General features: G+C 59.8%; 1 protein-coding gene across 6 annotated transcripts in view; it reads left to right on the plus strand.

Moving 5' to 3' along the window:
- PDE6G (phosphodiesterase 6G) overlaps positions 1–15,850 on the plus strand; it is a 50,713-nt gene that overhangs the window by 19,168 nt on the left and 15,695 nt on the right. For 2 of the 6 annotated variants that reach the window (XM_075350690.1, XM_075350689.1), the window contains one exon: positions 557–718. The exons of 2 other annotated variants lie outside the window; for them this stretch is intronic. The gene's annotated coding sequence lies outside the window, so the exon portion shown is untranslated. Of the gene's footprint in view, positions 1–556; positions 719–902; positions 1,066–15,850 lie in introns of those variants that run through there. 2 more of the 6 variants (XM_075350691.1, XM_075350694.1) reach the window with 2 other exon arrangements.

Here is a 15,850-nt window from a genome sequence, read left to right on the forward strand (position 1 = left end):
TGAGCGGGACGTAACATCCCGCCCACCTCCTTCCTTCCGCATTGTGGCTGGGAGGCAGGTAAGGAGAGCTTCCTCGTTCCTGCGGTGTCACACGGAGCGATGTGTGCTGCCGCAGGAACGAGGAACAACCTAGTTACTGCTGCAGTAACGATTTTTGAGAATGGACCCCCATGTCACCGATGAGCGATTTTGCACGTTTTTGCAATGATGCAAAATTGCTCATTGGTGTCACACGCAACGGCATCGCTAATGCGGCCGGATGTGAGTCACCAAATCCGTGACCCCAACGAGTTCGCATTAGCGATGTCGTAGCGTGTAAAGCCCCCTTTAATCATTCAATTTGGTGATGCAAAATGTTGGCTTTCTATCATTTAAACCAACCAGAGAGTTCTGTCACACTAAGTAGTTAATAACATTCACCACATGTCTACTTTACATCACCACCATTTTTGAAAACATTTTGTTTGTTACGATGTTAGAAGGGTTAAAAAGTTTGACGCCAACTTATTTTTTCCATCAAAATTTACAAACTTTTTTTTTTGTTTTTTTCTTCTAGGGACCAAAATCACATTTGAAGTGACAGAGGCCTATGACAGAAAATATCGAAATGTGACAATTTTAAAAATTACACCCCTGAAAGTTCTCAAAACCACATCCAAGAAGTTTATTAACCCCTCAGGTGCTTCACAGGAACGAAAAGTGTGGAAGGAAAGAAAAAGTAAATTTTACCTTTTCCCACAAAAATGTTTTTTTAGCTCCAATTTTTTTATTTTCCCAAGGGTAGCAGAAATGCACAGTGCAATTTGTTGTACAATTTTTCCTGAGCATGCTAGTACCACATATGTGGTGTTTAAACTACTGTTTGGGTTACGGTAGGGCTTGAAAGGAAGGAGCGCAATTTTACTCCTCGAATACAAAATTGGTTGGAATTGTTAGACCATATCGCGTTTGGAGAGCCCCTGATGTCCTAAACAGTGGAACCCCCCCCCACAAGTGACCCCATTTGGAAACTAGACCCCCTCAAGGAACTTATCTAGATGTGTGGTGAGCACCTTGAACCCACAGGTACCTCACAGAAGTTTATAATGTTGAGCTGTGAAAATAAAAAAAATATTAGATATGTATATATTTCCCACAAAAATGTTATTTTAGCTCCACGTTTTGCATTTTAAGAAGGGTAACATGAGAAAATGCAATAAACAATTTGTTGTGCAAAATTCTCTTGAGTATGCAGGTAGTCCATATGTAGTGGCTATTTGAATTTTGGAGCGCCATTTTGGCTGGAATAGATTGTGGATGCCATGTCTCATTTGAAGAGCACCTGACATGCCAAAACAGCAGAAGCCCCCAACAAGTACCGTATTTTTCGGACTATAAGACGCACCCTGGTTTTAGAGGAGGAAAATGGGAAAATAAAACTTTAAGCAAAAAATGTGGTCATGACACACTGTTATGGGGCGAGGATCTGCTGCTGACACTGTTATGGGGGTAATGTCCCCAAATTCTCTACTAAGGTACCCCATCCTGGTAATGATCCTCCTGCCTTGTATATGATCCTGCTATAAACCCCCATCCAGCCTGTTCACATACCCCCCCCCATCCAGCCTGTTCACATACCCCCCCCCCCATCCAGCCTGTTCACATACCCCCCCCCCCCATCCAGCCTGTTCACATACCCCCGCCATCCAGCCTGTTCACATATCCTCCCATCCCTCCTGCTCATATACGGTACTCCCATCCTGCTATATGCCCCCATCGTGCTCATATACCATCCTGGTATATGGCCTGTATCCTATAGCACAGAGAAAAAAATAAACGTTTATACTCACCTTTTCCTCACTCCCTGCAGCACCGATCACATCTTCCTCTCTGGCACTCTGATCTGTGTGTGTGGAGCCGTTCCCCTGCTGCATCGCGATGTCTTCCTGTCTGTGCCGATCAGCTGACCGGCTCAGCACAGATCAGCTGACCGGCACAGATCAGCTGACCGGCACAGATCAGCTGACCGGCACAGACAGGAAGACATCACGTGCAGCAGGGGGCCGGCTCCACACACGGGGACGGGTGAGTGTACTGATTCACTGCACCCCGCGCTGGTAATGACGCGCGGGCGACAGTGAATACAGCCGCACATGATCACTCCAGGCTGTAATTGCCAGGGGTGATCATGCGGCCGGCTCTTTACTATCCGCGCGTCCCCGCTCGTCCTCCCGCCCACCTGTCAGTGCCGGCTTCAGCGCTGAGAGGTGGGCGGGAGGATGGGCGTGCATATGTAATGAGCGGGCACACGTGGTCACGAGCAGGCGCTGCTGCTGCCTGCTCGTGCCCCCGATGACCTGCAGCACCCTCATTCCCAGCCGCAGCCCTATAGTCAGACCATAAGACGCACCCCCAACTTTCCCCCAACATTTGGGGGAAAAAAAGTGCGTCTTATGGTCCGAAAAATACGGTAACCACATTTTACAAACTGCACCTTTCATTGAATTCATATAGGGGTGCAGTGAGCATATAGACTCCATAGGTATGTCACAAAATGTTATATTATTGGGCAGTAAAGAAAAAATAATTAATTACATTTGTACCACTAAAATGTTGTTTTAACCCCAGATTTCCAATTTTCACAAGGGGAATAGGTAAATAAATAAAAAATACCCCCCCCCCCCCACACACACACACACACACACACACACACACACACACACACACACACACACACACACACACACACACACACACACACACACACACAATTTCTCCTGAATGTTGCAGTACCCCATATGTGACTGCAGTACTGTTTGGCTGCACCGCAGGGCTCGGGAGGGAAGGAGTGTCATAAGTGTGTCGCGTCTGGCTGAGGCCTATGTGATATCTGTGATTAGAAGATCACAGCGATTAGCAGATCGGAGGTCCTCTTTAACATGAGTAGAGTGGATTTGTCATTTGGGGTTGATGGAGTTGAAGATCCTTTTTGATCCTGCTGAGATGCCATATAATTGTAATCTCAGCTGCTGCACCTTGCTGCCTCTCCTTTTCATTATTTAAACTCACTCCTTATCCTCCCATATGCCATTTATAGTTCTTCTATACTGACCTCCCAGGAGAAGTTGTCCTTGTGGAAACTGTGAAGTTAAGTTTGTTGTTTTCCCATTTGTTTGTCCCTCTCCCAGTGTGGTCTTATCATAGTAGTAAGACTTGCATCTTGCTGCCCAGCTTACTAGCCAGAGCTTAGGCACATGATTGTGCACGGGTGGGAAAGGGGGGAGATAAGGACTCATGTAGGGATGATAGGGAGTACAGGGTTGGGCCCCATTTTGAACCTTTTCCCCTTTCCTTTGCATCGTAAACTGGGCGTCATTCTGCCCTGTTGTGACATTAAGTGTCAGAATAGTAGAAACACCCTCAAGCAGGGCTGTATTTTGCCTTCGTGCTGCCCTAGGCACTTTAAGTGGTCGCGCCCCTTAGTGACAACGTAAAACTGAGTTTTCGCACTCGACATCTGTTTAAGGCAGATCTACTCTATAAAACACTTTAAAAAGTATCAATGAGAAATGAAGGGCACTAACTCCCCCCCCCCAATGGGGATCACCACAGGCACATCAAAACATAGCATGAGGATAAAATATTCCCACCACACCGTCCCCACTTATATACTGTGACTGTCACACTGCCCCTAATATACTACACACTGCCCTCCCTTATAAATTATACCCCCACCACACCTTCCTCAATTATGAAATATGATCTGTACTGTCCTCACATCATGCTGCCCCCTCCTCACAATGTCCCATGCATGCTGCCCCCTCCTCACAATATCCCATGCATGCTGCTCCCTCCTCACAATGTCCCATGCATGCTGCCCCCTCCTCACAGTGTCCCATGCATGCTGCCCCTCCTCACAGTGTCCCATGCATGCTGCCCCCTCCTCACAGGGTCCCATGCATGCTGCCCCCTCCTCACAATGTCCCATGCATGCTGCCCCCTCCTCACAGTGTCACATGCATGCTTCCCCCTCCTCACAGTGTCCCATGCATGCTGCCCCCTCCTCACAATGTCCCATGCATGCTGCCCCCTCCTCACAGGGTCCCATGCATGCTGCCCCCTCCTCACAATATCCCATGCATGCTGCCCCCTCCTCACAATGTCCCATGCATGCTGCCCCCTCCTCACAGGGTCCCATGCATGCTGCCCCCTCCTCACAATGTCCCATGCATGCTGCCCCCTCCTCACAGTGTCCCATGCATGCTGCCCCCTCCTCACAGGGTCCCATGCATGCTGCCCCCTCCTCACAGGGTCCCATGCATGCTGCCCCCTCCTCACAGGGTCCCATGCATGCTGCCCCCTCCTCACAGGGTCCCATGCATGCTGCCCCCTCCTCACAGGGTCCCATGCATGCTGCCCCCTCCTCACAGGGTCCCATGCATGCTGCCCCCTCCTCACAGGGTCCCATGCATGCTGCCCCCTCCTCACAGGGTCCCATGCATGCTGCCCCCTCCTCACAGGGTCCCATGCATGCTGCCCCCTCCTCACAGGGTCCCATGCATGCTGCCCCCTCCTCACAGGGTCCCATGCATGCTGCCCCCTCCTCACAGGGTCCCATGCATGCTGCCCCCTCCTCACAGGGTCCCATGCATGCTGCCCCCTCCTCACAGGGTCCCATGCATGCTGCCCCCTCCTCACAGGGTCCCATGCATGCTGCCCCCCTCCTCACAATGTCCCATGCATGCTGCCCCCTCCTCACAGTGTCCCATGCATGCTGCCCCTCTCCATGAGCTCCTAATGCTGCCTTACTCTTTTCCATAATGACACCTCCATGCTGCCCCATTCATCATACTAAGACCACCACACTAGCGCTTATGCTGAGACCCCCCCCCCCACACACACACTACCCCACTCTTGATATTGACTCCCCTACATTGATCCACTCCATACTGAGCCCACACATGCTGCCCCTTCTCCATAATGAGCTCCCAATGCTGCCCCCCTCTTATTCTGAGTCCCTACACTCCACCCATCGATTTTGTCATTGCACTATCCCTCAACCCTTGTCCTCTGTCTCTAGGATTGGCCCCTCTCTCCCATTCCCCAGCAGCAGCCTCTCTCCCCCGCCTTCAGCAGCAGCCTCTCCCCCAGCATCAGCCTCTCTCCCCCCAGCCTCTCTCTCCCCCAGCATCAGCCTCTCTCCCCCCCAGCCTCAGCCTCTCTCTCCCCCCAGCCTCCCCCCCAGCCTCAGCCTCTCTCTCCCCCCAGCCTCCCCCCCAGCCTCAGCCTCTCTCCCCCCCAGCCTCCCCCCCAGCCTCAGCCTCTCTCTCCCCCCAGCCTCCCCCCCCCAGCCTCAGCCCCTCTCTCCCCCCAGCCTCCCCCCCAGCCTCAGCCCCTCTCTCCCCCCAGCCTCCCCCCCAGCCTCAGCCTCTCTCTCCCCCCCAGCCTCAGCCTCTCTCTCCCCCCAGCCTCAGCCTCTCTCCCCCCAGCCTCTCTCTCCCCCCAGCCTCCCCCCCAGCCTCTCTCCCCCCCAGCCTCCCCCCCAGCCTCTCTCTCTCCCCCCAGCCTCCCCCCCAGCCTCTCTCTCTCTCCCCCAGCCTCCCCCCCCAGCCTCTCTCTCCCCCCAGCCTCCCCCCCCCAGCCTCTCTCTCCCCCCAGCCTCCCCCCCCAGCCTCTCTCTCTCCCCCCAGCCTCCCCCCCAGCCTCTCTCTCCCCCCCAGCCTCCCCCCCAGCCTCTCTCTCCCCCCCAGCCTCCCCCCCAGCCTCTCTCTCCCCCCAGCCTCAGCCTCTCGCTCCCCCCAGCCTCTCTCTCCCCCCAGCCTCCCTCTCCCCCCAGCCTCTCTCCCCCCAGCCTCTCTCCCCCCCAGCCTCTCTCTCCCCCCAGCCTCCCCCCCAGCCTCTCTCCCCCCCAGCCTCCCCCCCAGCCTCTCTCCCCCCAGCCTCCCCCCCAGCCTCTCTCCCCCCAGCCTCAGCCTCTCGCTCCCCCCAGCCTCCCCCCAGCCTCTCTCCCCCCAGCCTCAGCCTCTCGCTCCCCCCAGCCTCCCCCCCAGCCTCCCTCTCCCCCCAGCCTCTCTCCCCCCAGCCTCTCTCCCCCCAGCCTCTCTCCCCCCCCAGCCTCCCCCCCAGCCTCTCTCTCCCCCCAGCCTCTCTCCCCCCAGCCTCTCTCTCCCCCCAGCCTCTCTCTCCCCCCAGCCTCTCTCTCCCCCCAGCCTCTCTCTCCCCCCAGCCTCCCCCCCAGCCTCTCTCTCCCCCCAGCCTCCCTCTCCCCCAGCCTCTCTCTCCCCCCAGCCTCCCTCTCCCCCCAGCCTCCCTCTCCCCAGCCTCCCCCCCAGCCTCTCTCTCCCCCCCAGCCTCCCCCCCAGCCTCTGCCTCTCTCTCCCCCCAGCCTCTCTCTCCCCCCAGCCTCCCCCCCCAGCCTCAGCCTCTCTCTCCTCCCAGCCTCCCCCCCAGCCTCAGCCTCTCTCTCCTCCCAGCCTCCCCCCCAGCCTCAGCCTCTCTCTCCTCCCAGCCTCCCCCCCAGCCTCAGCCTCTCTCTCCTCCCAGCCTCCCCCCCAGCCTCAGCCTCTCTCTCCTCCCAGCCTCCCCCCCAGCCTCAGCCTCTCTCTCCTCCCAGCCTCAGCCTCTCTCTCCTCCCAGCCTCCCCCCCAGCCTCAGCCTCTCTCTCCTCCCAGCCTCCCCCTCTCTCTCCCCCCAGCCTCAGCCTCTCTCTCTTCCCAGCCTCCCCCCCAGCCTCTCTCTCCCCCCAGCCTCTCTCCCCCCAGCCTCCCCCCCCAGCCTCCCCCCCAGCCTCTCTCTCCCCCCAGCCTCCCCCCCAGCCTCTCTCCCCCCAGCCTCCCCCCCAGCCTCCCCCCCAGCCTCTCTCCCCCCAGCCTCCCCCCAAGCCTCTCTCTCCCCCCAGCCTCTCTCTCCCCCCAGCCTCCCCCCCAGCCTCTCTCTCCCCCCAGCCTCCCCCTCCCCCCAGCCTCCCCCTCTCTCCCCCCAGCCTCAGCCTCTCTCCCCCCAGCCTCCCCCCCAGCCTCCCCCTCTCTCTCCCCCCAGCCTCAGCCTCTCTCCCCCCAGCCTCCCCCCCATCCTCTCCCCCCAGCCTCCCCCCCAGCCTCTCTCTCCCCCCAGCCTCTCCCCCAGCCTCCCCCTCTCTCTCCCCCCAGCCTCAGCCTCTCTCTCCCCCCAGCCTCCCCCCCAGCCTCTCTCTCCCCCCAGCCTCTCCCCCAGCCTCTCTCTCCCCCCCAGCCTCTCTCCCCCCAGCCTCCCCCCCAGCCTCTCTCTCCCCCCAGCCTCTCTCTCCCCCCAGCCTCTCTCTCCCCCCAGCCTCCCCCCCCAGCCTCTCTCTCCCCCCAGCCTCTCTCTCCCCCCAGCCTCTCTCTCCCCCCAGCCTCCCCCTCCCCCCAGCCTCCCTCTCTCTCCCCCCAGCCTCAGCCTCTCTCTCCCCCCAGCCTCCCCCTCTCTCTCCCCCCAGCCTCCCCCCCAGCCTCCCCCCCTCTCTCCCCCCAGCCTCAGCCTCTCTCTCCCCCCAGCCTCCCCCCCAGCCTCAGCCTCTCTCTCCCCCCAGCCTCCCCCCCAGCCTCCCCCTCTCTCTCCCCCCAGCCTCCCCCTCTCTCCCCCCAGCCTCAGCCTCTCTCTCCCCCCCAGCCTCCCCCCCAGCCTCCCCCTCTCTCTCCCCCCAGCCTCCCCCCCAGCCTCTCTCTCCCCCCAGCCTCCCCCCCAGCCTCTCTCTCCCCCCAGCCTCCCCCCCAGCCTCTCTCTCCCCCCAGCCTCTCTCTCCCCCCAGCCTCCCCCTCCCCCCAGCCTCCGCCTCTCTCTCCCCCCAGCCTCAGCCTCTCTCTCCCCCCAGCCTCAGCCTCTCTCTCCCCCCAGCCTCCCCCCCAGCCTCCCCCTCTCTCTCCCCCCCAGCCTCAGCCTCTCTCTCCCCCAGCCTCCCCCCAAGCCTCTCTCCCCCCAGCCTCTCCCCCAGCCTCTCTCCCCCCCGCCTCTCCCCCAGCCTCTCTCCCCCCCCTCTCTCTCCCCCAGCCTCTCTCCCCCCAGCCTCCCCCCCAGCCTCTCTCCCCCCAGCCTCTCTCCCCAGCCTCCCCCTCCCCCCAGCCTCCGCCTCTCTCTCCCCCCAGCCTCCCCCCCAGCCTCTCTCCCCCAGCCTCTCTCCCCCCAGCCTCTCTCCCCCCAGCCTCTCTCCCCCCCCCCAGCCTCTCTCCCCCCCCAGCCTCTCTCCCCCCCCAGCCTCTCTCCCCCCCCAGCCTCTCTCCCCCCCCCAGCCTCTCTCCCCCCCCAGCCTCTCTCCCCCCCCCAGCCTCTCTCCCCCCCCAGCCTCTCTCTCCCCCCCCAGCCTCTCTCTCCCCCCCCAGCCTCTCTCTCTCCCCCCCCAGCCCCTCTCTCTCCCCCCCCAGCCTCTCTCCCCCCCCCAGCCTCTCTCCCCCCCCAGCCTCTCTCCCCCCCCAGCCTCTCTCCCCCCCCCAGCCTCTCTCCCCCCCCAGCCTCTCTCCCCCCCCAGCCTCTCTCCCCCCCCAGCCTCTCTCCCCCCCCAGCCTCTCTCCCCCCCCAGCCTCTCTCCCCCCCCAGCCTCTCTCCCCCCCCAGCCTCTCTCCCCCCCCAGCCTCTCCCCCAGCCTCTCTCTCCCCCCCAGCCTCCCCCCCAGCCTCTCTCCCCCCAGCCTCCCCCCCAGCCTCTCTCCCAGCCTCTCTCTCCCCCCAGCCTCCCCCCCAGCCTCTCTCCCCCAGCCTCTCTCTCCCCCCCAGCCTCTCTCTCCCCCCCAGCCTCTCTCCCCCAGCCTCTCTCCCCCAGCCTCAGCCTCTCTCTCCTCCCAGCCTCCCCCCCAGCCTCAGCCTCTCTCTCCTCCCAGCCTCCCCCTCTCTCTCCCCCCAGCCTCAGCCTCTCTCTCTCCCAGCCTCCCCCCCAGCCTCAGCCTCTCTCTCTTCCCAGCCTCCCCCCAGCCTCAGCCTCTCTCTTTTCCCAGCCTCCCCCCAGCCTCTCTCTTTTCCCAGCCAAAAAGAGGCATCGCAACGATCATCAACTAACCTGTAAGGTGCCCATACATTCTAGGCTCTGCCTTATGCATACCTGCTCCGGTGCCTGCTGCCCTGCTCTGCTGATTATCCTCTTCTGGCTGGCTCCGGCTCCAGTCGCGTCCTCCTCCGCGGCGTGTGTCGTCTGCAGCATTGGACGCTGCAGCACGGGGCAGTGAGCTGATTGGCGCGCCCGCGCGCCTCTGACCCGGAAGTGCAGGCGCTGGAACTTCCGGGGTTAATCAGCACACTATCAAGAGACAGAGGTGCGCCTTTCCTCCCTCTCACCCCCCCCCCCCCCTCGAGAACACAGCGAAGTGCAACGGAGGGAGGGGCGGGGGGGCGGGGATGTAAAAAAAAAAAAAAAAATTTTTTTTTTTTTTGCTGCCAGAAAGTGCCGCCCCCCCGCAACGTGCCGCCCTAGGCACCGGACCACGGGTGCCTAGTGGCAAATACGGCCCTGCCCTCAAGTGACCATATTTTGAAAATTACAGCCCCTCTGGGAATGCATTATGGGTATAGGGATTATTTGTGTCTCTGGAAAACATCCATGACATTAAATGCAGTGAATGTTTCAGAAATAAAAATTGGAAATAAAATTCTTGTAGTGCCCAGTACATTGTAGTGCCTAGTACATTGTGTTCAGCTCATGATTCTGGAGACACACACCTCGTAAATTAAGTGGGCTTCCTCAATACAACAATACCAAATATGTGGATGTTAACTGTGGTTTAGACACTGTGGTGCTCAGAAGGGAGGAAGGCTTTTTTGCCGGACAAGATTAGGTTTTCACCTATACCATTTTCATTGACATCATTTTCATTTACAGCTCCTCATGTACAAGAATATAAACTACTATAATACTGCCCCCTATGTACAAGAATATAACAACTACTACAATACTGCCTCCTATGTAAAGGAATATAACTACTATAATACTGCCTCCTATGTCCAAGAATATAACTACTATATTATAGTAGTTATATTCTTGGACATAGGAGGCAGTATTATAGTAGCTATATTCTTGTACATAGGGGGCAGTATTATAGTAGTTTAATACTGCCCCCTATGTACAAGAATATAACTACTATAATACTGCTCCCTATGTACAAGACTATAACTGATATGTACATGACTGGTTGTATTATAGTAGTTTTAGTCTTGTACATAAGGGGCAGTATTATAGTAGATATATTATTGTACATAGGGAACAATATTATACGAGGGACTGCTGATAAGACTTTGGCTTTGTGATCTTTTTTTGTTTCTATGGTAACGAATGTTACAACACTTGAAAGCCTTATGTCCAATATAGGTTTTCAAAATTTTGTGTTTGTTGCTTATGGCAACAGTGTTCTATGCAAACGGGAAAACAAAATGACGGAGTCTAATGCAATATTCACAGCAACTGAGAGCAAAGGAATGATAAAGTTCGTGTTTCTGTAAGGAAAGTAGGTGAAGGATATTCATGGTGATATGTCGCAGACATTGGGCATCAGTGCCCTTCATATTCCACAGTTAAGAACTGGGTTGCCAAATTTAAAACGGGCCACTTCAGGACCAATGATGAGGAACGTCCTGGACGACCGAGAGTGGTGGTTGTTCCGGAGATCATCGATGCTGTGCACAACCTCATACTGGAGAATCAATGAATTTCAGCTAAAGCAATAGCAGACATCATGGGGATTTCCCGTAAATGCGTTGTGTTATTATCCATGAACATTTGAACATGAGGAAGCGATCTGCAAAGTGGGTCCCCAAATGTTTGACAACAGATCAGAGAAGCATGCGAGTGAAAACTTCTCTGTCCAATTGTCAGCGTTTCCGGACTGATAAGAACTTCTTGGATCGACTGGTCACTATGGGTGTGACCTGTATTTATTTGTATGACCCTGAAAATAAGGAGCAGTCAAGAGTGGAGGCACAGTGGCTCTCCTCTTCTAAAGAAGTTCAGGGTGCAAAAAGCAGCCACTAAAGGTGATGGCGTCTGTGTTCTGGGATAAGGAGGGCGTGCTGCTAGTGGACTACCTTCAAAAGGGTTCTACCATCAATGCAAGGTATTACGTTGAACTTTTGGAGCACTTGAAGGCAGCTCTGAAGGCCAAAAGGAATTTTGTTCCTGCAAGACAACGCCTCCAGTCACACTGCACGAGTGACCATGGCCAAACTGGCAGAGGTGGGCTTCCAGCTGGTTGACCACCCACCTTATTCACCGGACCTAGCTCCCTCTGACTATCATCTGTTTCTAAACCTGAAGAAAAACCTCAAGGGTACCAAATTTCACACCATTGGAATCAGTTCACAACATTGTAATACCAGTGTAAGAAGTGTGTTATCAGTGGAGAGTGTGTGGAAGAAATGTAAAGTTTCAGCATCCTATCGCATTTCTTTCTGGGTAAAGACAAAAACTTATTAGCAGCCCCTCGTAGCAGTTATATTCTTGAACATAGGGGGCAGTATTATAACTACTATAATGCTGCTACGACGTACAAAAAAAAATAAAAATAACCGATTGAGGACCTGATGTACAAGAACATTCCCCTCCAACGTTACCTCTGCAGCAGAGAGAGGTTACTGTGAGTTTCCCTATAGGAGGAGTCATCTGATTGATAGACTTGTGTGTACAATGACAATGACACTTGTACTCCAGTCCATTCAAGTTCACTATGAGCAGTTGTGTTCCTGGACGTCTCCTCACTGCCCCCTGCAGTGTGTTTGCTCTTATTACACATCACATTCATAACTGTCTCTCACGCCCTTGGGTTAAGAGGATCAGGCTTTGAGCAGAGTTAATAGCACAGATTACAGATTCTATTCAAAAAATCTACCAGGGAAAAAGTGAGTCATTAATCAGAGAAACAACGGGAAGTAATTTTGATAAATTCAACTCCAACAAAGGCAACCTAGGACTTTACAATTACAGGAAAACCATGACAGCGACTGTGCCATGCAGAAAAAGTCAATGTGATTCAATAAACCTAGAGTACATGGGTTCTCAAAATGCTATGGTCCAAAAGAGTGTCCCTCACTGTGGTATAGTATGATTTTTTTATTTTTTTTTATTTTCAGGTCACCAAATCAGATTTAGGTTATTACATTTTGCGGATTTTTATAACAAGGTCTTCCCTGTGCCAATGTAAACCTTTTGGGGAAACCCTATTTGGTCAAGAACCAGTCCAAGAGACTTTCTCGAGTGTATGTGTGACAGGGGCAGACTATGGGACTGCATTGCGGAGCTGGGGGCTCAATGAGGACTAACCACTGCTTTGAAAGTGTGTGGCAGAAATTTTGGAAGACCTCTCTCCCCCCAGCCTCCCCCCCAGCCTCTCTCCCCCCAGCCTCAGCCTCTCGCTCCCCCCAGCCTCCCCCCCAGCCTCTCTCCCCCCAGCCTCAGCCTCTCGCTCCCCCCAGCCTCCCCCCCAGCCTCCCTCTCCCCCCAGCCTCCCTCTCCCCCAGCCTCTCTCCCCCCAGCCTCTCTCCCCCCAGCCTCTCTCCCCCCCCAGCCTCCCCCCCAGCCTCTCTCTCCCCCCAGCCTCTCTCCCCCCAGCCTCTCTCTCCCCCCAGCCTCTCTCCCCCCAGCCTCTCTCTCCCCCAGCCTCTCTCTCCCCCCAGCCTCTCTCTCCCCCAGCCTCTCTCTCCCCCCAGCCTCTCTCTCCCCCCAGCCTCTCTCTCCCCCCAGCCTCTCTCTCCCCCCAGCCTCTCTCTCCCCCAGCCTCTCTCTCCCCCCAGCCTCCCCCCCAGCCTCTCTCTCCCCCCAGCCTCCCTCTCCCCCCAGCCTCCCTCTCCCCCCAGCCTCTCTCTCCCCCCAGCCTCCCTCTCCCCCCAGCCTCCCTCTCCCCCAGCCTCCCCCCCAGCCTCTCTCTCCCCCAGCCTCCCCCCCAGCCTCTGCCTCTCTCTCCCCCCAGCCTCTCTCTCCCCCCAGCCTCCCCCCCAGCCTCAGCCTCTCTCTCCTCCCAGCCTCCCCCCCAGCCTCAGCCTCTCTCTCCTCCCAGCCTCCCCCCAGCCTCAGCCTCTCTCTCCTCCCAGCCTCCCCCCCAGCCTCAGCCTCTCTCTCCTCCCAGCCTCCCCCCCAGCCTCAGCCTCTCTCTCCTCCCAGCCTCCCCCCAGCCTCAGCCTCTCTCTCCTCCAGCCTCAGCCTCTCTCTCCTCCCAGCCTCCCCCCCAGCCTCAGCCTCTCTCTCCTCCCAGCCTCCCCCTCTCTCTCCCCCCAGCCTCAGCCTCTCTCTCTTCCCAGCCTCCCCCCCAGCCTCTCTCTCCCCCAGCTCTCTCCCCCAGCCTCCCCAGCCTCACCCTCTCCCCCCAGCCCTCCCCCCCCAGCCCTCTCTCCCCCCAGCCTCCCCCCCCCCCCCCCCAGCCTCCCCCCGCCCTCCCCCCCCAGCCTCCCCCCCCCAGCCTCTCTCCCCCCCAGCCTCCCCCCAGCCCCTCCCCCCACCTCCCTCCCCCCAGCCTCCCCCCCCCCCCCCCCCAGCCTCTCTCCCCCAGCTCCCCCAGCCCTCTCTCCCCCAGCCTCCCCCCCCCAGCCCCCCCTCTCTCCCCCAGCCTCCCCCCGCTCTCTCCCCCCCCCCCCAGCCTCTCTCTCCCCCAGCCTCCCCCCCCCTCTCTCTCCCCCCAGCCTCTCCCCCCCAGCCTCCCCCCCAGCCTCCCCCAGCCTCTCTCTCCCCCCAGCCTCCCCCCCAGCCTCTCTCCCCCCAGCCTCCCCCCCAGCCTCCCCCCCAGCCTCTCTCCCCCCAGCCTCCCCCCAAGCCTCTCTCTCCCCCCAGCCTCTCTCTCCCCCCAGCCTCCCCCCCAGCCTCTCTCTCCCCCAGCCTCCCCCTCCCCCCAGCCTCCCCCTCTCTCCCCCCAGCCTCAGCCTCTCTCCCCCCAGCCTCCCCCCCAGCCTCCCCTCTCTCTCCCCCAGCCTCAGCCTCTCTCCCCCAGCCTCCCCCCCATCCTCTCCCCCAGCCTCCCCCCCAGCCTCTCTCTCCCCCCAGCCTCTCCCCCCAGCCTCCCCCTCTCTCTCCCCCCAGCCTCAGCCTCTCTCTCCCCCCAGCCTCCCCCCCAGCCTCTCTCTCCCCCCAGCCTCTCCCCCAGCCTCTCTCTCCCCCCAGCCTCTCTCCCCCCAGCCTCCCCCCCAGCCTCTCTCTCCCCCCAGCCTCTCTCTCCCCCCAGCCTCTCTCTCCCCCCAGCCTCCCCCCCCAGCCTCTCTCTCCCCCCAGCCTCTCTCTCCCCCCAGCCTCTCTCTCCCCCCCAGCCTCCCCCTCCCCCCAGCCTCCCTCTCTCTCCCCCCAGCCTCAGCCTCTCTCTCCCCCCAGCCTCCCCCTCTCTCTCCCCCCAGCCTCCCCCCCAGCCTCCCCCCCTCTCTCCCCCCAGCCTCAGCCTCTCTCTCCCCCCAGCCTCCCCCCCAGCCTCAGCCTCTCTCTCCCCCCAGCCTCCCCCCCAGCCTCCCCTCTCTCTCCCCCTCTCTCCCCCCAGCCTCAGCCTCTCTCTCCCCCCAGCCTCCCCCCAGCCTCCCCCTCTCTCTCCCCCCAGCCTCCCCCCCAGCCTCTCTCTCCCCCCAGCCTCCCCCCCAGCCTCTCTCTCCCCCCAGCCTCCCCCCCAGCCTCTCTCTCCCCCCAGCCTCTCTCTCCCCCCAGCCTCCCCCTCCCCCCAGCCTCCGCCTCTCTCTCCCCCCAGCCTCAGCCTCTCTCTCCCCCCAGCCTCAGCCTCTCTCTCCCCCCAGCCTCCCCCCCAGCCTCCCCCTCTCTCTCCCCCCAGCCTCAGCCTCTCTCTCCCCCCAGCCTCCCCCCAAGCCTCTCTCCCCCCAGCCTCTCCCCCAGCCTCTCTCCCCCCCGCCTCTCCCCCAGCCTCTCTCCCCCCCCTCTCTCTCCCCCAGCCTCTCTCCCCCCAGCCTCCCCCCCAGCCTCTCTCCCCCCAGCCTCTCTCCCCAGCCTCCCCCTCCCCCCAGCCTCCGCCTCTCTCTCCCCCCAGCCTCCCCCCCAGCCTCTCTCCCCCCAGCCTCTCTCCCCCCAGCCTCTCTCCCCCCAGCCTCTCTCTCCCCCCAGCCTCTCTCCCCCCCCCCCAGCCTCTCTCCCCCCCCAGCCTCTCTCCCCCCCCAGCCTCTCTCCCCCCCCCAGCCTCTCTCTCCCCCCCAGCCTCTCTCTCCCCCCCCAGCCTCTCTCTCCCCCCCCAGCCTCTCTCTCCCCCCCCAGCCTCTCTCTCCCCCCCCAGCCTCTCTCCCCCCCCAGCCTCTCTCCCCCCCCAGCCTCTCTCCCCCCCCAGCCTCTCTCCCCCCCCAGCCTCTCTCCCCCCCCAGCCTCTCTCCCCCCCAGCCTCTCTCCCCCCCCAGCCTCTCCCCCAGCCTCTCTCTCCCCCCCAGCCTCCCCCCCAGCCTCTCTCCCCCCAGCCTCCCCCCCAGCCTCTCTCCCAGCCTCTCTCTCCCCCCAGCCTCCCCCCCAGCCTCTCTCCCCCAGCCTCTCTCTCCCCCCCAGCCTCTCTCTCCCCCCCAGCCTCTCTCCCCCAGCCTCTCTCTCCCCCCAGCCTCCCCCCCAGCCTCAGCCTCTCTCTCCTCCCAGCCTCCCCCCCAGCCTCAGCCTCTCTCTCCTCCCAGCCTCCCCCTCTCTCTCCCCCCAGCCTCAGCCTCTCTCTCTTCCCAGCCTCCCCCCCAGCCTCAGCCTCTCTCTCTTCCCAGCCTCCCCCCAGCCTCTCTCTTTTCCCAGCCTCCCCCCAGCCTCTCTCTTTTCCCAGCCAAAAAGAGGCATCGCAACGATCATCAACTAACCTGTAAGGTGCCCATACATTCTAGGCTCTGCCTTATGCATACCTGCTCCGGTGCCTGCTGCCCTGCTCTGCTGATTATCCTCTTCTGGCTGGCTCCGGCTCCAGTCGCGTCCTCCTCCGCGGCGTGTGTCGTCTGCAGCATTG

Source organism: Anomaloglossus baeobatrachus, chromosome 5 (genome assembly GCF_048569485.1).
Source record: "Anomaloglossus baeobatrachus isolate aAnoBae1 chromosome 5, aAnoBae1.hap1, whole genome shotgun sequence".
Taxonomy (NCBI): domain Eukaryota; kingdom Metazoa; phylum Chordata; class Amphibia; order Anura; family Aromobatidae; genus Anomaloglossus; species Anomaloglossus baeobatrachus.